The 23618-nt window shown below is 46.3% G+C and overlaps 1 protein-coding gene and 1 long non-coding RNA gene across 3 annotated transcripts in view; one reads left to right on the top strand and one right to left on the bottom strand.

The window, feature by feature from the left end:
- Positions 1-23618, bottom strand: part of LOC138510377 (coiled-coil domain-containing protein 171-like) — a 3784015-nt gene that overhangs the window by 1551330 nt on the left and 2209067 nt on the right. The gene's annotated exons all lie outside the window — the stretch shown is intronic.
- LOC138510379 (uncharacterized) overlaps positions 19242-23618 on the top strand; it is a 129875-nt gene continuing 125498 nt past the window's right edge. The window contains exon 1 of the long non-coding RNA XR_011280374.1: positions 19242-19567. This is a non-coding gene — a long non-coding RNA (uncharacterized lncRNA). The remainder of the gene's footprint in view (positions 19568-23618) is intronic.

Consider the following 23618-nt stretch of genomic DNA (forward strand, 5'->3'; position numbering starts at 1 on the left):
TCAGAGAATGTCCCTTAGCCCCTCCACGGCGTTCGGGAAATACCAGCTCCCGGTCCTAGATGGAGCTCAGTTTCGGGAGAGAGATGCAGGCTCCACATCTATACCATCCTTGAACTCTCCTGGACAAAACTCCCTGGTAGTCTTACAGGCTTTTCTATCGTCATCCAAGAAGGAATCCTACCCCATTCTGGCACTAGTGGACTGTGGGGCCATGGGAATATTCATAGATCAGGAATGGGTCCTTAAACATCATATTCCTTACGAATCCCGGAACGTCCTGCAACCTGTAGAAGCAATTGATGGAAGACCCCTTTCTTCTGGACCCATAACCCTTCAGACTAAGGAAATTGAGCTTGCTATAAACCATCACCGAGAAAGGATAAAGTTTGACATCATAAAATCTGCCCATTACCCAATGGTATTGGGAATGCCCTGGCTACAAAAACACAACCCATACACCAATTGGACAGCTGGTTTCCTGTTCCTAGGTTCCGAATTTTGCATGTCCCATTGTCTGTTCCACGATCCTTCACCGACAACATCAGAAGAACGTTCAACAACTCAGCAAGATCCTCTTATGGTCTCCAACATCATCCAGGTTCCTAAAACCTACCAGAATACGCCGATGTGTTCTCTTCTGCTATTGTCCAAGCCCTACCACCCCATAGGCCTGAGGACTGTGCTATTGAAACCGAACCTTCAGCCGTGATTCCCTTTGGAAGGATATTTATCCTGTCTGAACCAGAGAAAAAGACCCTTCGTGAATACATAGATACTAACCTAAAAAACGGCACCATACGCCCATCCAAGTCTCTGGCTGGAGCCTCATTATTTTTTGTTCCTAAAAAAGACACCAAGGAACTCAGACCTTGTCTTGATTATCGAGGTCTTAATCAGTGCACCCTTAAGGATCGTTATCCATTACCCTTAATTTCAGATATCCTGGAAGCCGTAAGAGGAGCCGTAATATTCACCAAATTGGATCTCAGGGGTGCTTATCACTTGATTCGTATCAGAGAAGGTGACGAATGGAAGACAGCCTTCAGAACAGCCTTTGGTCATTACGAATACTTGGTCATGCCCTTTGGACTCTCTAATGCTCCGGCAATCTTCCAACACTTTATGGACCGGGTGTTTTCGGATATGCTATTTCTTTTCGTCATCGTCTACTTGGACGATATTTTGATATTCTCTAAGGATCCACTCAAGCATGAAGAACATGTTAAATCAGTCTTACAACGGCTACGTGAACACAAGCTTCTAGCAAAACCAGAGAAATGCCTTTTTCATGTTTCTACTGTTCACTATTTAGGATTTGTCCTTAGCCCAGATGGCATAGGCATGGATCAATCCAAGGTTAAGGCCATACTATCCTGGCTAACTCCGACCTCCGTAAAACAGATCCAATCTTTCCTGTGCTTGGCCAATTTCTATCGGAAGTTTATACCATCTTTCTCTGAGATTGTTCAACCGATCATCTCCTTGTTGAAGAAAGATACTCCCTATCATTGGACCCCAGCCCAGGAGAAGGCCTTCCAACGCCTGAAAACAGAATTTACACAAGCCCCCATCCTGGTTCAACCTGATATAAATCGACCATTCCTAGTGGAAACAGATGCCTCTAACTATGCCATCGGAGCAGTTCTGAAACAGGAACTCGATGACGGGCTAGAACATCCTATTGCCTATCTTTCACGGACATTGACCTACATTGAAACTCATTACTCAGTCTTAGAAAAGGAACTTCTAGCCATCCGTCAAGCCTTCACCGAGTGGCGTCATTTACTTCTAGGAGCTAAACATCCTGTCCAGGTCCGGACGGACCATCGAAATCTCCAAGTGTTACAGGCCCTGGAATGCAGGAACAGCCGTCAGGCCCGTTGGGCGTTCTTCTTTGCCCAATACCAGTTCCAGATTCACCATGTTCCGGGAACACAAAACGTAATTGCTGACGCCTTGTCTCGGCACCCGGACTCTGAACCTCCTGATGACCGAACATTTCCCAAGATGTTTCCCCACACAATAATTGTAGCCCAAGCGACCAGCCTCCTTGATGAAGTCCGCATTCAGACTCAATCCTCGGAACTCTGGAAAGATATCTCGGACAAGAACCAGTGGAAACTGAAAACCAAAAATTGATACTTGTTCAAAGACAATGCCTTGGCCATCCCAACACAAAAACTACAGCAAAGGATAATAAATCTCTGTCACGATACTCTTTACTCCGAGCACCGTCGTATTACCAATACCCTCTGATTAATACAAAGGCAATTTTGGTGGCCTGGAGTGAAAGCTGATGTACAAAGGTATATCCAGGCATGCTCTGTCTGTAATCAAAACAAACATGACAACAAGAGACCAGCGGGTCTATTGCAGCAACCTCCACTTCCAACAAGACCTTGGAAATTCATAGCAACAGACTTCATTGTGGAATTACCACCTTCCAGGGGATACACAACCATCATGGTCACCATTGATTTGTTCACCCATGTGGCCCATTTTACACCTCTGTTTAAACTGCCATCCTCGTCAGAACTTGCTGGAATTTTCCTGGAACACATATTCCGACTGCATGGACTTCCTTCCAAGATCATATCAGACAGAGGGCCCCAATACATTTCTCAGTTCTGGAAACATCTTTGCCAAATACTAGGAATCCAACACACTCTTTCCTCAGGATATCATCCCCAAACCAACGGAGCCACAGAGTGCGTACACCAAATCTTGGAACAATACCTCCATTGCTTCGCTACCAAGGTCCAGGATGATTGGTCCCTTTTAATACCAGTGGCTGAATTTGCCTATAATAATTCGGACCACTCTGCTATTAAGACCAGTCCTTTTTTCTGTAGCCAAGGATTCCACCCTTCGGTTCTACCTTCTATTCTTCCTCATCCTACACCAGTTCCAACATTCCATTCCTGCATTGAAATTCTCATTAATGTTCAAAGAGAAGCCAAAGAACAATTAGAAAAGGCCAGGACCCAGACCAAACTGTATGTGAACTCCAAACGAAGACCAAGCCCCTCCTACACAATAGGGGATAAGGTTTGGCTGTCCTCGAAACTGCTACCACAGCATTTGCGACCAAATAAATTGGCTTCTCTATATTATGGGCCATTCCTTATAAAGGAAGTCATCAACCCAGTGGCCTACTGACTCAAGCTTCCAGACTCCTGGAAGAAAATCCACCCAGTCTTTCACACGTCCTTAATGAAGCCATATGTTCAGACTTCTCGAACTAACCTTCGGCCCAAACCAGTACTCATCAATGACCAACTGGAGTATGAGGTCTCCAGGATTTGCGATTCTAGGTATAGACGTGGCAAACTCCAGTACCTGGTGGAATGGAAAGGATATCCCCCCAGTGAACGCACTTGGGAACCTATCTCAAATCTAAATACCCCCTGGTTACTCAGAAGGTTCCATCTCATACACCCGGGCAAACCCGGTGGAACGAGTTTCCGGAGGAGGCATGCTGTCATGAACCATCGAACTTGCCCCTTCTGGGCCTCCTGGTCCCTGACACGTCGGGCCTTACACTCCATAATACTACCAACATGGCGGCAAGATCAGAACGCTGCTCGCCAGTCTTCACGTTCTACGCAGCGTCCTCTATAAAGAAGCCACACCCCTGCGGCCCCGCGTGTCTCAACGCTTCTACTAGCTGTGATCGGACATGTGCTCCAAACCTTCTCTAGTGCTACTTGCTATCCCCTGGCCCCTGGATTCCCTTCTCCCGATTTCTTCCCTCTTTCGCAACTTCCCGGAATCCCTGCGTCGCTTCCGCTTGCCCCCCTACTCCTTCTTGAATATTCCCGGAGTTTCCCGTGATCCCGGACATCGAAGCTGAACGTAATCTGGAAGCCAAGGACGGCCGAGCAGGCTTATTTAAGTCCCGAACCATACGAAAGAAGACTCCACTTAAAGAGGACATCAGGCAACATAGACAGGTGAGAAGGGGGGAAACCTGTGACATTAATCCAGCAACATCTGTTGTAGCTGCTGCTGACCTTCGGATAATATTTTAATGATGGTCTCCATGGTGTTCTCTCAATGCCACCACTGCCACCACGTGTGGCCGATAGAGGGTCGGACACCAAACTGGATGCAAGAAGAACTTTGCTTTATTTGATATTTTCAAAATGGAGGGTCAAAAAACTTTAATCCAGAAAACAAAATAAAGACTTCATGGCAGTCTCTGAGTGTACTTCAAACATTAGGGCTTCTTCAGAAGATCTCTTGTTCTCTTGCTTCTGTGGATCTTCAACTTAATAGGCCCAGCTATATTCCACTCCTTCTGTGTCAGCACCCTCTTCCTGAAAGGCAGAAAAGCTGAATCACACATTTTATCGTTGCTCTCAGTTTTTAACGGCACTAGGTGCACATTGAACCAATCACGGCTTTTCCCTTTCTGTTGGCCTGTCTCATGTCCTCCCTGATACGTTCAGCCCAAACTTCCTGCTACCATTGCTGCTGGCCGCCATGTTGCCCATATCATGTGAGACCCATGACTGCCCCCCAGGAGCCATGGATTCTAGGTCGCAACCATGTGCTGCGTTATGTTGTAATTGCCTTCGTATTGTTTTCGTTTGCCTTGCTCCTACCGCTTCACGCGGCTCGCTGGCCCTCATGTCTGGAACCTGAGGGGTGTCTGTGCTGCAGTCCTTGGTCCGTGTCTCCTCACCAACGCCATGGGCGTTGTAGGCCCGTCCTGGTTTAGGCATCCTGGCAGGAAAACTAAGACCTGCGGTCGAAGCAGTCTTGCTTTCGCAGGTCTGCTTTTTGTTAAACGTTCCTGACCTGGGCGAAAAGCTTGCAGCTGCTCCTTCTGTGCCACTGTCCTTTGTCATCTTCCCTGGCTGCTGCCTCGGTGATTGCAGAGCCTTTCGCTCACCACCAGACCCCATTTCTGCCTCAGAGCCTCCCATGGCTTCTTCAATAAGAAATGATTTCTTCAGCACAGCTATTGTGCAGAAATGTTTCACCACCAGGGGGAGCAGCGCAGCTCCATGTCAGCTCTGCTCAATGCCTGCACGCACCCTGAGGCGGACCTGATGTCAGAGCCAGTATATATCGACGTACCACAACCTATGACCTCAGTTATGCCTTTTTCCCTAGCACTCAGCCACTGAGGGACCGCAGGACAGAGAAGGTGTACAAGCTATCCACCAACAGGGGCAGGTTGGGAAGGCAATGAGGAATCCAAGGGGGGAACATCCATCAGAAAGAGTATTACAGAGAGGTCAATAATGTATTATTCTAATGGATTCCATCTTCCGATAGACACCTCATTTATGATAGACTCTCATAGCAGTACAGAGATCTGGAGGAGGGATGAGGGAGGAGAGCAAGAAGACACCAACTAGACCTGTAAACTCTGGAGGTCACTGCCGAAGCATGCATTCTTCCCTGACTGGGAATCCATCAAGTAATGTTTGCCAACCATGTGCAGCAAGGTGGTGGCATTCAGTCTTCTGGTTGAATGAGCCTTGAGACCTCATGTACATCATTCTCAGCCAGATCGTAGCATTCAAAGATGCACAAATGATCCAACTTGGGAAGGTCTGAGCCAGGACAGGCACTGGCATAAATGCACAAAAAGCTGGTCATTTTTCCTGATATTCCTCATCTGAGAGATGTAGGAGCTGAGAGCCTACACCGGGTCCAGCCGATAGAATCATTCCTCTGCCTTAAAGGCACGAGGTGGAAGATAAAACACAGGAAGATAGCTTTTTTGAGAGAAATGGAAGTCCAAAATGTCCTTAGGAGGGAAGGACGGTCTCCCTCTCAACGTGAACTTCTCAATTACAAAGAATATGTAGAGAGGTTTAACAGTCAACCCCCGGAGCTTGCTCACCCATCTCGCAGAAGTGATAGCTACCAGGAAGATCACTTTAAAGATGAGCAGTCTTAAAGAATGTGAATGCAGGGGCTCAAATGAAGTGCCCATAAGAAATTTATGATTTGGACAAATTCATTATTTTTATAATGCGCTTTCGCTTGAGGCGCTAAAGAAGAAAAATAAATCAAACAATCTGTTTTGTTTTTGAGTCCTACTCCTGCTACTTTTTACAGATATCTCAACTAACACTCCACCACCAAAGGACGGTTCGAGGATTTTAAATCAAAATACAGGCAGGGCTCTAGGCCGTTCTGCTCTTTCTCATCTATTTGCACCAATACCATCCTAACCCAGGTTACCCTACTCCGCAGGTTAGTATTTACCAAATGTTTTTCCATACAGTCTAAACTCTATCCTATATTGGAAGGGAAAACCTAAAGGCCAGTATCTTATCTACCTAACTTCCCTTTGAGATTTTCTAACTGCCCCTATGTCATCCAGTGGTTAGTAGTCTAAAGGGGAAAGGGTGTATATGCGTTCCAGACATGCCACCCGAATTGCCATTTTTCCTGTCATGGTCACGTATTCCTCTCCCTCCTCCTTCCACTCGTGTTCTCCTCTCACTCTGCTCCTGCTCCCAATTCCATCCTCCTTCACTTCTTCTACACCCTACATCTTCCTCTTCTGTCCCTCCAACTTCTTTCATTCCTTATAGACTTTGCCTCCACCTTTTGATGTTACTACTATCTCCCTCTACACTCCTCACTCCTCCTCACTTTCTTCACACTAATACTCCCTCGGCACACTACTACTTCCTCCTTACACACTACTACTCCCTTCGCCACTCAAATACTCCCTCCTCCCATCTACTACTCCCTCTTGCACTATACTACTCCCTCCTCCACACTACTACTCACTCCTCGATACTACTTATCCACCCCATCTTCTACACAAACACCCTTGTTTCACTCACACAATCACTTCTCAGTCACTGCCTACACTTCCTAAATACAATTGCCACTCTCTCATACACGGTCACAACGCAGTACCATTTGCACTCATCTTCTCTAAAAATGTCCTCCACAGTCCTTGCCTCTGTCCTTCCTCCTGTTGGTCTCTTGGTCCTCCACATCCTCTTACCTCACCAGAACAACCCACCTTCCTGTTTCATGGGGACTTTCTTATCCCCCTCCCGGTCCTCTGATTGTGAGTCTGTCCCTGTCCAATTGGGCCCTGTCATCTCGACCCAGGGTTTGCTACATACAAAAAGTTGTTAAATAGTGTGTTAAACCAAGCCCCTTTTCTCTGTGCAGGCCCGCCGTAAGGCAACAATGGCGGCCCATGTTCTATACTGTCCAGTTTCATGTTAGGGGGCATCTGGCCGGCTCGCCCCAAGGTAAATGGAGTTCCATGGGCTCTTTAAGTATCTGATGGTCCTAGGGGGCCCGGCTGTGGACTCCCCTTCAGGCATCCCATGATGGCATGTGATCTGCAGCTTCGGCCGCAACGTGTAGGAGCTGCAGTCTCTGTTCCTCCCGCAGTGCTGACAATGTAGCGCTCACGTAAGTCTGTGGTTGCAGATATGGTGCCTCTCTTTCCTTTGGGTTTTCTATTCTGCACGGGTGTTCACAGATATGTGTGCTGGGCACTGCTGCTTCTCTTTCTTGCGGTTGCTCACCTTATTGCTTCCTCCTGTATCTGAAATTAAAAGAGAACATTCTCCCAGCATTCTGAGTCATAGACATGGGGTGATGCAATAAATTACTGCACAAAAACAGAATTGCACTTGGGATAGAGACAAGAATTGGAGCCGAGCCCTCTCAACTTCCACCGCCGACATCTGGGGTAGAACTGGTTTTGAATTTCTGCGTGATAGGCCTACCACCCAAGGCTGAGAGGGGTTCCCATCCCCTTTATACTGAGATGCCCATTCCAACAGGGCTGATAGCACCCATGGATATTTTTCCGACTTTCCTTGTTAAACGAGAGTCGCAAAAATGACCATTTATGAGTGCACAGTCCATGCTACTCGATGGCCAAAAACACCTTTCTACAGGAGATCAGAATTTTAGTTTCTCGAAATATATAAAGAATAAACAGAAAGAACTTTGGTTTTTAAAACTAAATTGTCTTATTAGTATGCTATTAAATTCAGTCCTTGTCACACAAAAAACTTGACTAACCTTATCCGGAAAGGGAAGTCTTTTTAAACAATAGAGGTTGATGTTAATGTCAGAATGGCACTTCAGGCGTAATATATGTACATCGCGTTTGCATGAACACATGTGTAGCATGAACTGAGAATAATGTATAAAGTTTCCTTACATGAAGTGAACTGTATTTAAGACATTTGTTGGGAAATTATTGCCATATTATCTATGAATTTTAGTAAAATATTTGAAACGGTTTTCAATTTAAGTGCTACAAATTAAATTATATTTGAATTTCAAAATGTCTAGAGTAATAGAATATTTTCTGTTTTTAGTTTAAAATATTGCATTTTAATTGCATTTTGTTTGTTATGTATTCTGAATTTGACTGAACCATATAGTAATTATAGTTGCATGGTTATGATATCTGGTGCGTGTTCAGCACTGTATACACAAATCTGGTGTATCATGGTGGTGATACTAATCCATTTTAGGACTATAGCTGAAGGCATATTAATGCAAGCACCAATAATATCAAGAAACGTTTGTTACAGAGTATTTATTATTTAACGATGTAAACGATTTAACGATTCCACATGTGTACCTTTTGTATGTCCATGAGAGAGAGCCCAGGAGAACAGTCAATGGTCATCTCTGGCAGGTTTATATTACTAGACTGATTGCCTTTGCTAATGACACCTTTATTCTAATGCCAGCCACTGGCTTTGCATGATTACTCGTTAGCCAATGTTCTCCAGATATCATTACAAATGTGGCGCACATTCCGGAAGTGTAGATCGCAAGTGTTGGGAGCAGTATGGCAGTGGCACTCTGAACGTTTTGTTCGAACTTCTGCAACTTGCAGCGTTGTTTTTACCGTCTATTGCTTCGGGCTGACTCTGGGAAATCATCACCCTCCCTGGAGAGTATAAAGTGGAAAATGCTGCGCATTTGCACGTGCGCATTCTGGAAGTGCAGATCACAAGTGTTGGGGGCAGTCTGACAGTGGCACTTTGAACGTTTTGTTCTAACTTCGGAAACTTGCAGCCAGGGCAGTTTCTAGCCAACTTGATTCCCAATGACGAAATATCATAATGCGCCCCCCGTACCCTCAGCTGGCGCACGTCACTCCCAAACTACACCTCTGTCGTGCAACAAATCTCCTCCTCAATATGAATAAATAATTGCTATATAAATGAAGCTGGTTTCATTACATTGTAATTCAAGTACTTTACAGAAGAATTCTAATGTGAAAACACAGCTGTTGCTGCCCAAGTAAATGGTTTTTCTGTCACCTGCTCTTAGGGAAGGCCTTGCCTGAAATCAGTTTCAACTGTCTGTTCTGGCACACTGCGGTGTGAACAGCCTACTGGGGTCTGAGGACCCACTGACCTGGCTCAGTGTTGCAGGTGTTCTGTTCGTTCCACCTCACTTGTATTTCGCAAGGGGCAATACTAGACTAACCATATGAATTATTTTCGGATAGAAGGTTATCATTCCAAGATGGACAGTCTGGTACACTCTTATTGTACTCTTTCAAAATACCTGTCACGATGCCCGCTCCCGGGGAGCCGGCTCAGGCCCTGCGTCCCCGAAAGCGGACATCAAGTCCCCGGGGAAGGTCCCAGCAACCCCTTATAGGGGCCCTTTGGACAGCGTCCTGGCGCTTATGGCGCCAGGCTCATAGAAAACGTCAGTCCTGGCGCCATAGGCGCCAGGCTCATTATGAAAGTGTTTGGGTGCACTTACCTGATGCAGACCATGCTGCAGAACCCCGGCCTCCTTGAGGCCTGAAAGGAACTACTTTACCTGTGGGACTCATTTACCACCCGGGCGTGGTCGGGGAAGGATACATACCTGATTGGAGGAAGGACACATTCTGGGAACTTCTTCCAAGGCTATTTAAACCACACCCGATCAGCCACACGTGCTTCGCGTTGTTCTGCATCTAGCAGCTGGACGCTCACCGTGTCTGCTCCTGCATCTTGACTTCTGCCACACCTGCCAGCATCCTGAATCACCTGCAAAGGAAGGGAACAAGAGAACAGAAGAAGGAAAAGGCCTCACCTGCTAAATCTGCATCCCAGAGACATTTCGCCGACAATCCTGGAAAGGAAGACATTTATTTTTAAAAGCACATCGCATCGATCGCTGCAGCGCCGCATTCTACTCACCTTTACAGGGCGCCTCCATGTTCAGCAGCGATCATCCGGATTCGCAGTCGCGCCAGCGCCTAGGGAGAAAAAGACAAGAAAAAAGGTGAGAGAAAGAAGGGAAAAGGGAAGCTAAAACTCCATGTCAAGACTTACCTGTTGGGTCATTCCCTTTTCATTTCGGGTCCGCGCCGCATCCAGGCATTTTCGGACCCCGGCCCCTAAGGGGAAAAAGACATCAGCGTTAATGAGTGAATGAAAAGACATTACCAAAACACTCATTAAAGACTTACCTGATTTCCACAAGGATTTCACCGCTCACCTCGGGTCGGTGCCTGTTCCCCGGCATTCCGTACCCCGGCCCCTCTGGGGAAAAAGACACTAGCATTAGAACACGAATGCATGGACACAAGGGGAACCACTTATAGAAAAACTTACCTGGAAGCCAAGCAAGTTTGGTTCTCACCCATCCGAAAATCCAGTGACGTAACTGGATACCAACGTGCCCCTGCATCAGAAGCAGGATGGAGAGCTCGTCCTTCCAGACCCTAAGGTGAGACGCTAAGGGGAAGCATAGAAGGTTTTTGAGGAGGGTGAGAGGGGTAAGTGGGAGGCCGATTGTAATACCCCGCAGACAGTTAACCCCCTATTCTCACCTACAGAAGGATACTTCTGCGAGTCAGACAAGCCAGATCTGGGGCCCGATCCAGTCCGTCTTCCGAACCCTGCGCATCACCTTAGACGAGGTCACAGCAGCGCGAACCAGACCAGCGCCCCCGTGGGAGTCAGGTGAGCGTTACAGAACGCGAAGCCTTCCTACAAATTCCCACCCAGGCGCTATGGAAACTTCTGAGACTGATCAGTTGGCCCAATTACTGGGTGCATTACGGGCCGAAGTACATGCCACTCGTCAAGAGACTAATGCCCTCAAGAGGGAATTAATAATATCAAAGGAAAGAACTGATGACCTGGCCAGACAGCTTTTGCAAGGTCAAGCTGGACAAACTCCTCTACCCTGTTCCGGAGGGAACCCCGCTCCTGTGGTTCCCAGTAACCCTGTGCAGATTAATCTAGCTGGAAACATTCCGCTGGCCCCACCTGAACGCTTTGCTGGGGACCCCAAACGATTCGCTGTATTCATGAATCAGTGTCGTTTGCACTTCCTATGCAGACCTGGGGCCTTCCCTAATGATCAGACCAAAGTAGCCTTTGTATTGTCATATCTCAGCGGCTGCGCTGCCAATTGGTCAGTTCCACTGGTTACTCAAGATGACCCGATTCTCCGTGATTTTCAAGGATTTCAAGCAAGCATGGAAAGGTTATTTGCTCGACACTCTCAGGGGCAGGCTCTGGATGACAAACTTCTATCCCTGCGACAGGGCAATCAGGACCTCCTATCCTATATTGCAACCTTTAATAGACTAATTGTGGAAACGGGATGGCCAGAGGATAAAAGAGTCAAGTTATTTTATCGAGGTCTACGCGGAGAACTTGAAGATGTCTTGGCCCAAGTTGTAAATCCGCCCCAAGAATGCACAGAACATATAGACTTAGTGGTCCAATTGGATCACAGACTTCAAAACAGAAAAACAGATCGGTCCAGGTTTGAGACCCGGGTGTTGGTCAAGACCCACGCTAACCCCAAGGGAGTTGATGTCTCTGAGCCTATGCAAATTGGAGGGGTTAAAGAACCCTTAACTCAAAAGGAACGTGAAAGGAGGCGGCAGTTAAAATTATGTCTTTATTGTGGGAACTCTAGACACTTTCTATGAGATTGCCCGGCAAAACCGCCCCGAAAAGCGGTAGGAGCCGCTGATAAAAACCATGAAGACTCTGTTTCGGGAAACGACTCAGCCCGACAAGCGTAGGGGTCCGCTTGCCGAGCTTGAAAACTAACCCTCAGACCTCGCATTTCATTGTGCCAATGGTTCTCGTAGATCCAGAAAAGCCTAAGCGGTTGCATGCAATAAAGGCATACATCGATAGTGGGGCTATTGGAAACTATGTGGATCGTGAATTGGCCTCTAGGATTAACCTCCCTCTCCGTCCTAAAACCAGCAAAGATGTCATCACCACAGTCGATGGAACCGAAATTGCCTCTGGACCGGTAACACATTCCACTACTGGGGTGACTCTTATTGGTCCTGACGGCCATCGGGAGGCAGTTGTGTTTGATGTAATCAAGGCTCCACAGTTTCAGGTTATTCTTGGAATTCCTTGGTTAGAGACACATAATCCTCGAATTGATTGGCGAGCTAAGAGAATAACCTTCCCGGATTGTGCACAAACATGCTACCCAGAAAACCTGAAGATTAATCTAGCATCTGTAACCTCTGCCTTCATGCAATTACCTCCGGAATACCAGGACTTTCAGGACGTCTTCCAAAAGGAACAGGCCAACACGTTACCTCCTCACCGATCGTACGATTGCCAAATCGATCTGGTGCCCGGTGCACAACCCCCTTGTAGCAGGATTTATGCCCTTACCGAACCTGAGAACCTGCATTTGAGACAATATTTGGATCAATACCTCGCCAATGGTTTTATTCGCCCGTCAAAGTCCCCGGCATCCTCGGCTTTGTTCTTCGTGCCTAAAAAAGAATGCGACCTTAGAACTTGTATCGATTACCGCGCATTGAACCAGATACCGGTTAAAAACCGTTATCCTCTGCCTCTGATTCCTGAACTCCTTGACCAGGTGAAGGACGCTTGCATATACACCAAGTTAGATCTCCGGGGGGCATATCATCTGGTGCGAGTAAAAGAAGGCGACGAATGGAAAACAGCCTTCCGTACAAAATATGGATTATTCGAATACCAGGTAATGCCTTTCGGGTTGTGCAATGCGCATGCTGCCTTCCAATTCTTCATGAATGATGTCCTTCGGGGACTCATCGATGTTTGTGTTGTTGTCTATATCGATGACATTCTAGTGTACTCCTCTTCGGAATCTGATCACAGAAAACACGTTAGGGCAGTTCTGGAAAAACTGCGCCAACACAAACTATTTGCTAAACTGGAGAAATGTGTTTCCCATACCACAGAAGTTGAGTTTCTCGGTTTCATCCTGACACCCAAAGGAGTCCGAATGGACTCAAGAAAAGTGGATGCCATCCTCAAATGGCCATCACCTAGCTCTGTAAAAGGGGTTCAAAGCATGCTCGGCTTTGCCAATTTCTATCGCAGGTTTATCCCGGAATTTTCACGCATAGTACAACCCATTACTGCACTCTTGAGGAAAAATAAACGTTTTGAATGGTCAGAAGAAGCCGAGCAGGCCTTCCAGGATTTAATAGCTAAGTTTACCTCCGCACCTATATTGAAACACCCACGTCCAGATCTCCCGTATGTCGTCGAAACTGACGCATCCAGCCTAGCCATGGGAGCAGTTCTGTCTCAAAGAGATCCTGAAACCAACCAACTGCACCCCGTAGCATTTTGGTCCAGAAAATTCTCGGCACCAGAGATTAATTACGCAATCACTGACAAAGAACTGTTAGCCATAAAGTCCGCTTTTAAAGCCTGGCGGCATTACCTGCTTGGCGCTCGACATACCATCACGGTGATCACTGATCACCGGAATTTACAGTATTTGAAAACCGCCAAGGCTCAGTCATCACGGCAGCTCCGATGGGCTTTGTTTTTCGCTGAATTTGATTTCGTGATTACCTATCGACCTGGCTGCAAGAACGGCAAAGCAGACGCCTTATCCCGAATTAGAATGGGAGAATCTGATACAAACTCAGAACCAGTACCAATAATTCCCGAACAGAGAATTCTAGGCATGACTTCGTTACAGACGCTTGAAGACATTCAAGTCAGAGTGAAACAACTCCTGGACCCTACAGTCCTACAGGATTGGATACAAAAGGATCAGACTTTACCATAGATAATGGTTTACCTTATTACCAAGGACGCTTATTCCTGCCGCACAAGGATTTACACGAACTAGTTATTTCAGGTTATCATGATACATTAATAGAGGGACACCCCGGTATTGCCAAGACAATGGAAAAGGTGAAATGACAATTCTGGTGGCCCTCTTGGCGAAAAGATGTTAAATCTTTTGTGATGTCCTGTGGTGTTTGCGCCCAAAATAAAGGTCAAAAGAAAAGACCAGCCGGTCTCTTTCAACCTCTAGACATACCGCCAGCACCCTGGCACACCCTATCAATGGATTTTATTACGGACTTGCCTCCTTGTTCGGGATACAATACCATTCTGGTAATTGTGGATTTGTTTTCCAAAATGGCCCACTTCATTCCTTTGAAAGGTTTACCTTCAGCTTCTGTCCTAGCCAAAGAATTCCTCGAAAATATTGTTCGGCTACATGGATTCCCATCTATACTAATCTCTGACCGGGGAAGCCAATTCATTTCCCACTTCTGGCGCAAATGTTGTCAAATGGCACAAATCGACGTAAGATTATCGACCAGTCACCACCCTCAGACCGATGGTCAGACCGAGAGGACAAATCAGACCCTTGAGCAGTACTTACGGTGTATGTTACAGCAATCTGAAAGCAACTGGAAAGACATTCTTTGGATAGCCGAATATGCATATAATAATTCGGTACACTCTGGAACTGGCCATAGTCCTTTTTATACCTTGTTTGGACATCACCCTCGAACCTCTAACCTCGACTCACCTCAGAACCTCGGAGTGCCCGCAGTAGAACATCTGCATTCTACCATTACCTGAGCCTTCAAAGAGGCAACCACGCATTTACAACAAGCCAAGAGAAAATACAAGGAGAATGCTGACCTACATCGGAGTGAAGCACCTCCGTATCAGATTGGGGATCAAGTGTGGTTAGCTACCAGACATTTACCGCTCAAAGGGCCTCGAACTTTTAACCCAAAATATCTGGGACCTTATTCTATTACGGCAATAATTAACCCAGTAGCGGTTAAACTCGATTTACCAGCTAATATGCGAATTCACCCTGTTTTTCATGTGTCACTTCTGAAACCAGTGGTCCCCGGAACCCGACTACTCAAACCTCCAGAACCTATTCAAATAGATGGGGAACCCGAATTCGAAGTGAAGAACATTTTAGATTCAAAAATGTTTAGGTCAAAGCTTTTCTACCTAATTGATTGGAAGGGGTACGGACCTAAGGAGAGGTCGTGGGAACCCAGTGACCATGTGCATGCACCTCGATTAGTCAGGAAATTCCACCGACTCTTCCCAAACAAACCAAAACCCCCGGAGGGAACAACCTTGGGAGGGGCCTTGGGGGGGAGTGCTGTCACAATGCCCGCTCCCGGGGAGCCGGCTCAGGCCCTGCGTCCCCGAAAGCGGACATCAAGTCCCCGGGGAAGGTCCCAGCAACCCCTTATAGGGGCCCTTCGGACAGCGTCCTGGCGCTTATGGCGCCAGGCTCATAGAAAACGTCAGTCCTGGCGCCATAGGCGCCAGGTTCATTATGAAAGTGTTTGGGTGCACTTACCTGATGCAGACCATGCTGCATAACCCCCGCCTCCTTGAGGCCTGAAAGGAACTACTTTACCTGTGGGACTCATTTACCACCCGGGCGTGGTCGGGGAAGGATACATACCTGATTGGAGGAAGGACACATTCTGGGAACTTCTTCCAAGGCTATTTAAACCACACCCGATCAGCCACACGTGCTTCGCGTTGTTCTGCATCTAGCAGCTGGACGCTCACCGTGTCTGCTCCTGCATCTTGACTTCTGCCACACCTGCCAGCATCCTGAATCACCTGCAAAGGAAGGGAACAAGAGAACAGAAGAAGGAAAAGGCCTCACCTGCTAAATCTGCATCCCAGAGACATTTCGCCGACAATCCTGAAAAGGAAGACATTTATTTTTAAAAGCACATCGCATCGATCGCTGCAGCGCCGCATTCTACTCACCTTTAAGGGGCGCCTCCATGTTCAGCAGCGACCATCCGGATTCGCAGTCGCGCCCCCGCGCCTAGGGAGAAAAAGACAAGAACAAAGGTGAGAGAAAGAAGGGAAAAGGGAAGCTAAAACTCCATGTCAAGGCTTACCTGTTGGGTCATTCCCTTTTCATTTCGGGTCCGCGCCGCATCCAGGCATTTTCGGACCCCGGACCCTAAGGGGAAAAAGACATCAGCGTTAATGAGTGAATGAAAAGACATTACCAAAACACTCATTAAAGACTTACCTGATTTCCACAAGGATTTCACCGCTCACCTCGGGTCGGTGCCTGTTCCCCGGCATTCCGTACCCCGGCCCTTATGGGGAAAAAGACACTAGCATTAGAACATTAATGCATGGACACAAGGGGAACCACTTATAGAAAAACTTACCTGGAAGCCAAGCAAGTTTGGTTCTCACCCATCCGAAAATCCAGTGACGTAACTGGATACCAACGCGCCCCTGCATCAGAAGCAGGATGGAGAGCTCGTCCTTCCAGACCCTAAGGTGAGACGCTACGGGGAAGCACAGAAGGGTTTTGAGGAGGGTGAGAGGGGTAAGTGGGAGGCCGATTGCATTACCCCGCAGACAGTTAACCCCCTATTCTCACCTACAGAAGGATACTTCTGCGAGTCAGACAAGCCAGATCTGGGGCCCGATCCAGTCCGTCTTCCGAACCCTGCGCATCACCTTAGACGAGGTCACAGCAGCGCGAACCAGGCCAGCGCCCCCGTGGGAGTCAGGTGAGCGTTACAATACCTCTCTGAGAGTGGGAAAGGGGACAAATAGGACCAATGAGGATTCCTGTATGCTTTGCATTAAATCACAGCATTTCAGCACTATAACAGTGATCAGAGATCTGTGATAAAAGGATTTTATGTGTGAATCTCTAAATTCATAACTGATGCATGGCTTAGTGTTCACATCACGGTTCACAATACCCTAACATTAAAATGGTTTTAACTATACATGCTCATTTGGACCGCTTATGTTTTTGGATGCGAGTATAAAATGGCTGCAACATCAGCCACTCAAATGGGGTACAAGGGCTCTTTTGGTTATTGTTTCTGAAGAATTTTAGAGGAGGGAGGACTATGTCTCAGTGTGGGCATGCCCCGCCCCAATACAGAAACATCTATAGGTAATTATATCTACATACAGGGCAGGATACTGTACAAGAGAGACCCAATAAACAATGCAGCACGGAAAGGCTACCCACAAAGGATTGTAGCTTTTTCAAACTTTAACCTGAGCAGTAATAAACTCATGAAGCGTTTTAAACGAAACTGGCTTCTAATGCATGGTAAAGGGTACACAGTTCTCAGCCACTACCTCCTCGCTATTATGCAGGCATCAGGGGTTATTTCGGCAAAAAAGAGCAGGCCCATGCTTTATCTAACAGAGCTGGCATTAGCATCTCTTATTAGTGCTGACCTGCAGCTAGTGAACATCATGGTGCAGCAGTGAAGAAAGGGTGTTTGGCCTAGTGGATTTACAATTCGAGGCAACTTCTTTGCTTTATGTGTTTAAGAGGGTCATTACGACCCTGGCGTTAAGGGTTTAATGGCGCTGTAAAAGGTGTTGGCGCCGTTAAACCCTTAACGCCCGATTACGAGATCCCTTTGCGGGACCCGACCTTAACGGCTGGTTTTACCAGCCGTTAAAGTAGGGTGCCGCAAAAGGGACCTCGGTGCTAATTACAGTACCGCAATTTGCGGTACCGTACTTAGCGCCTTCCCCAGTCCCATTGAGCCCTATGGGGCGAAAATGGGAATGGGGAAGGGCCATGGTGAAATGGGGAAATACCGCCCCGCCAACCTTGGAATGGGGCGGTATTTCCCCATTCCACCATTGCGGACTTTTTACAACACTGGCACCAACCATGGTGCTAATAGCACCATGGTTTAGCGCCGGGGTTGTAATGAGGGCCTAAGTGTGGGCACAGTATGGCATGCTCGTCAGATTCATATACACAAAACATTCCAGTGTGCTCTTCTTGTATGGACATTGGGAACATCAAACAAAAACAGGTATATGTGCTGTTACGTAAGAAAGCACCAAATAGACACCATCAACCAACTGGGGTTGACTTGTACAGCGCACAAATCATTGCTGCAAACATATCACTGCATTGATTTGCCATTGAGTACTTTCTTTATGGTGACATACAATGAACTCTACTTTCCTAATCAAGGTGCCAAGTGACATTGAGTTGCCATCTGGTGTGCGCGCTAGGCTGTGGCTGGCTTGTTTAGACAAAAGACTTTTGATGCTGAGAAGATGCATGTAGTCCATGTCCCAAAGCAGCCACCAGAATACTTAAGCACGAAAATGACAGTTAACCTTCACAGGGATGAGCCATATGTAACTAAAAAGTAATATGCAAACAAAACGTTTTGGTATGTCAAATAAAGAGACATGAAAATAAAGAAAATAGTTAAAAAAAATTCTGTGTGGCATTTTGATTCTCTTTGAAGAATGCATAGGTTTAGTCAGCTCACTGATACTTGTGCTGGCCTGTTGAATACAAATGCCCCATGTTCCGTTCTTAACACTGTGTAAAAACAATGGTTTGTTAAGTGAGCCAAATTTATAAATTGCCCCACTTGAAAGGTTGTCAGCACAAAGAAAGAGGGGCACAGTGTGTGCGGACTCCAGAGTATCTCACACGCTGCGTTTGGAATATGTATTCCTTTGTTTACATATTTCAATGCATCGCAGTAATCCACAAATCCGCAGAGAGCAATCAGCCGCACATTGCAGAGGAGCGCTCACCGACTGGCACAGCAGGCTGCTTAATCAGTTGTCAAAGCTCAGAAGCAGCTTTCGAGGTTTGCCCCTTACTGCGCCCACCTGCACCCCAGGCCGTCGCCCGCTCTGCCCGGGCCATGAAATGGGCCTGCTTGCAGCATTGTTTTGCTCTGGGCTTCCTCTCGGAAATCATTACTCTGCTCAGAGAGTTTAAAGTGCAAAACGCCTCGCGTTAATGCGCGCAAGCATTCCGGAAGTGCAGATTGCAAGTGTTGGAGCTGTCTGGCAGTGGCACTCTGAATGTTTTGTTCTAACTTCTGCAACTTGCAGCATTGTTTTTACCATCTATTGCTTTGGGCTGCTTCTCGGAAATCATCACTCTGCCTGCAGAATTTAAAGTGGAAAACGCTGCGCATTCGCGCGCGCAAATTCCGGAAGTGCAGATCGCCAGTGTTGGGAGCAGTCTGGCAGCAGCACACTGATGTTTTGTTTGAACTTCTGCAACTTGCGGCGTTGTTTTTACCATCTATTGCTTTGGGCTACCTCTCGGAAATCATCACCCTCCCTGGAGAGTTTAAAGTGGCGCATCGCAAGTGGCATCTCAAGTGACCTGGCTGTTAGGCTGCCGTGCTGTCCCTCCACTTGACTGCCTGATTGACTTCAATTGCTGCCTCCCCTCTCTATGGATACAAGTCCTTGTTGAGTCGGCAAGAGGAAGCGGCGTCGCCCGCAGCGCGGATTAAGCGTGTGCTCCAGCATCAAAGGTAAATAGTACTGGACTGTGCGAGTGCACATTATTGTCAATCTGCATTGGTGTTGTTTATGGTGCAGTTCTTAGCGTTAAGAAGGGAGTTTTAGTAATCTTACTTCCTGTGTTCACTTTGTGTTCCACGCCTCCAAATGAAACCGGAACAGGCTTCAAAACCACTGTGAATGTGCATCGCAAGTGGCATCTCAAGTGACCTGGCAGTTGGGCTGTTAGGTTGGTAAGTGAGTGGGGACCCCCATCTTAGGCCACGATATTGTAGGGTTGCCAACTCGATTTTATGAGTAGGTAAGCTTACATTACGATCATCTTCTTCCCTGCTAAACTTACAGCCTTAATGGCGTCTGGTTTGTGTAGCAGTCGAATTATGGAACCGATCGTTGCAAATATATTGAACGTGGATGCACTAATATGCTCCGGGAATGCTGCTTATATGGACCCCTTAGAGGAGTCCAATTCAACTAATCTAAATATTGAGAATATCAATGATAGCATGACTCCTGATAAATGCGCTCCCTTGAACAAGCTTGAGGGGGATTTAACCAGTATGGATAAAAAACGCAAAGTAATCCAGATTGACATTCCGAAAGGTATTTCGACTGTGCAATCTCTCAATGCAGCAGGATCCCCCAGGAATGAGGATGTAATCTTAGGCAAGAAGGAGGATATGGAGGCTGTACTTTCTAGTGTGAACAACTCACTGTCTGCTTCCTCATTGGGAAGTGGTATGTTGTACCTGTTGATGGGTTCCTACCAATATATGAATTGAATAAACGTATCAGTGACTCTATCAGAGTCTTGACCCCTTTGATTAATCGCAAATTTATGTTTGATTTACCTCCCACCTCGCAATTTGATATGCCTCCGTTCCCTATAGGATTGCCACCTAAAGAAACTGTTTTTAGATCCCCTATTAATTTAAATAATTTACAATGGGAAGGGAAGGCTACCTCCAATACATCATATCGCGATCAAGCATGAAGGGGCTAAGTGGTCCAGAATGCAGGTTATGTCAAAAAGATGTGGAATCTGCTGCAACGCGCTTGTTGCTGGTTTGCCTTATTTTGCACAATTTGGGTCTGCACTATTTTAAGCGCTTTATTCATGATTTATGGGTGCTTCGTGGAATCTTCTATGGAAAATAATGTTTTCAGATTATTGTCCTATTACAGTGTTACTAACTTTGTATAGATTTTTTAAAGAAATTGATTTATTAATTTATAATCTAAAAATGTATTTTAAATTTGGATTGATATGTATTTTTCTGTGATTATGTAATAAGTGTGATGAATTGGAATTTTTTATTAAGGTTTATATGTTAAACCATATAACACAAGAAAAAAATAAAAACATTTGGGATTATTTTACTACCTAGTTTGTGAAGTTGGGATTTAATTGATTTTTAGGGTATAAAAAAGGTTACTCTCATTTCCAGTAGAGGTATTTGTAGATGAGTACAAAGATATTTTTACTCTAAACATATTGTTTTGTAATCCATACTGCTTTGCACCTAGAAATTGATACAAATTAACAGATTTTTTAATCTTAATGTTCCTGTTTGGGATCAGTTAACAACAATATTAGAGTTCCTTCTTGTGCAACTGCTCTACTGGTAATGTTTGGAAGGAGCCGCTGCTTTCCTGCACCCCCCTAGCACTATAGAATTAGTCAAGACTTCTAAGCACTATATCACTGAGAAAGCTTTTTTCATGCAAAATAATCACACACCGGCATGGCAAGTCACTAAATATAGATTGGTAAGATTTAAAATATAATGTACAAATAAATTAGTTGAAAAAAGCGCGTAAATGTTATTCTGTGTAGTTTTAAAAATCAAATGTCAAAACATACAGTAAAGAGCAGGCTCTCTGCCAAAGAGGAATGTGCTTGTGCTAAGACTAGATCACAGAGCTAGTGTGCGGTGTTGCATCACTGAGTAAGGCTTGAAGAGAGAACGTGGCTGACCAGCTGGTCCTGTCAATCACAGGCCACTGGAGACTTAGAATCAGCACGACATAGTATTAGAAAAGTGTTTTTCTGTAGAAGTTATTGGACCACATCAAATATAATTTTATGGAGTTAATGTTGAGAGAATGGCGGGAAGATGTGTTTATGTATGAATGTTTATAACATAGTAAATTATGCTAAATAAGAGTGACAAAATATACTTGCATATTCAGCATACTGTTATGTAGATTGTCCCAAACTGAACCTGGCCTTGCAACACTGGAGCCTCTGCAGCATCCCTTGTATGGCAAGAAGAACAAGTTTGGAGAAGCTCTGCTGGTATCCAGTGACCAAGTGAAGGGTATTTAAGCCCCAGGCACAGCAAAGTATCCAGAGGATCTTGGAGGGAGCCAGCGACGACGACAGAATGCTGGCCTCAAATGGCAGAGTCCTCTGCCATTTCCCCAATCCTCATGATCTGTAAATATTAAAGTCCTGTCATCATCTGCAAGACAGACTCATGGCTTTTGATTCCCTAGAAATGTGCATTTACTCTGGTTTATGGTGATTATGGGTCCCCTGTATTTAAGGGGTGCCCCGGTAAAATGGGGTTCGCTTTCAGTAACACTGATTGGAACATGTCTGCACAGATGTGTGATTGAAGGGGGCAGTCTTCTGTATGTAGTTCTCTTTTTTAGGGGGCTAGTGTTATTCCTTATTTTCTGTTGTTGGAGTATTTGCGTGTTTTAGGGAGTCAATGGGCCTCATGCCAAGTTTGCCGGTCTGGAAATAAGGATGCCGGTAAGCTCACTGGCACCCTTGTTTCTGGACTGGCAAACTACGGGTTTGCCTGCCGAAGCTGCTGTGCCCAACAGGTTTGACCCTGCCCGGCACATTGGTCACGGTAGGCAAAGCCACCACAGAAGCACCAGCACTGTTAACAACGTTGCCGGTGCTTCAGTGTCCCCACTTCCATAGTGTCCTGTCGGACTGTATGGGAATGGGGATTAACAAAATTACCGGCACTTGACTTACTGGCCACTGGACTTGTAATAGCTCGGTGGCACAAAGAAGTCAGGCGTCGGTCATTTTTTATGGGCCCGGCGGCAATCCGCCGGTAGCACCAGCAGGGTTACCGCTGGGCACGTAATGAGGCCCAATGTGTCCAGTGCGCCACTTATTTGTAGAGCCGATTAACCATAATTTGCCATTATCAATTGAAAGAATTCTAAACCAAATTTAAGTTCCCTAAATATTTTCTTTAAAAACACACAATAAACTCAGTGCAAAGCCATTTCAGCAGCTTGTGACAATAGCATGATAGGAATCGCCTTTTCAAAATTTGATGTTAACCAGTTCACCTGTATATGGTAAAAGTGCTGGTAATTCCAGTTACCAGCACTTTTAACGTACCAGCGAAGTACAAGTGGGCCGGAACACCGTTGCCCATATTACCAGCGCCAGTACAAACACATCTGGAATTACCAGCAACTGTAATACCTGCAACGTAAATTCAGGATGGACCAGAAACCAGCGCTGGCCCTATGGTATTACTGCCCAATTAAGAGTCAGGATTTGCAGCCAATACAGGCATTTTTTGCCGGTAACACTGGCAAAATCAAGGCGGAGATACCTACACCTCGGAGCAGCCGGTAAATGCACACAAGAAGAGTACGAAAGGGCCACACCTTCCCAAAAACACTTCAAACAACAATGCTGCCACACATTGCTGTAAACATCGACCTTGAGCTGCTCCAAGCCAACCTAGAGCTACAGGGACTGGAGTACCACCAGAGGCAACAGGGCATGGAAAGAAGGAGGTGGATGATGATGGGAATGCAGGTGGTGACAAGCCGTGCAGTGATCCCCTGTGCAAAGGCCACACTCTGGGCACTTGCAGACACCTTGTACCAGTTCCTTGTACCACCTCAACAGGAAGACTATACTAGACCTCCTCACCCACAACCAGGAGGAGCAGGATCGGCATCAGGACAGCCATACCACTGCTGGTAAAGCTGGTGTCAATCCTGCAGTTCTTGGGCACTGTAACATTCCAGCATTCCGTGAGCCCGCCGCATGGCATCTTGCTGCCCGCCCTCTCC

Source organism: Ambystoma mexicanum, chromosome 6p (genome assembly GCF_040938575.1).
Source record: "Ambystoma mexicanum isolate Mex_15411 chromosome 6p, UKY_AmexF1_1, whole genome shotgun sequence".
NCBI lineage: Eukaryota > Metazoa > Chordata > Amphibia > Caudata > Ambystomatidae > Ambystoma > Ambystoma mexicanum.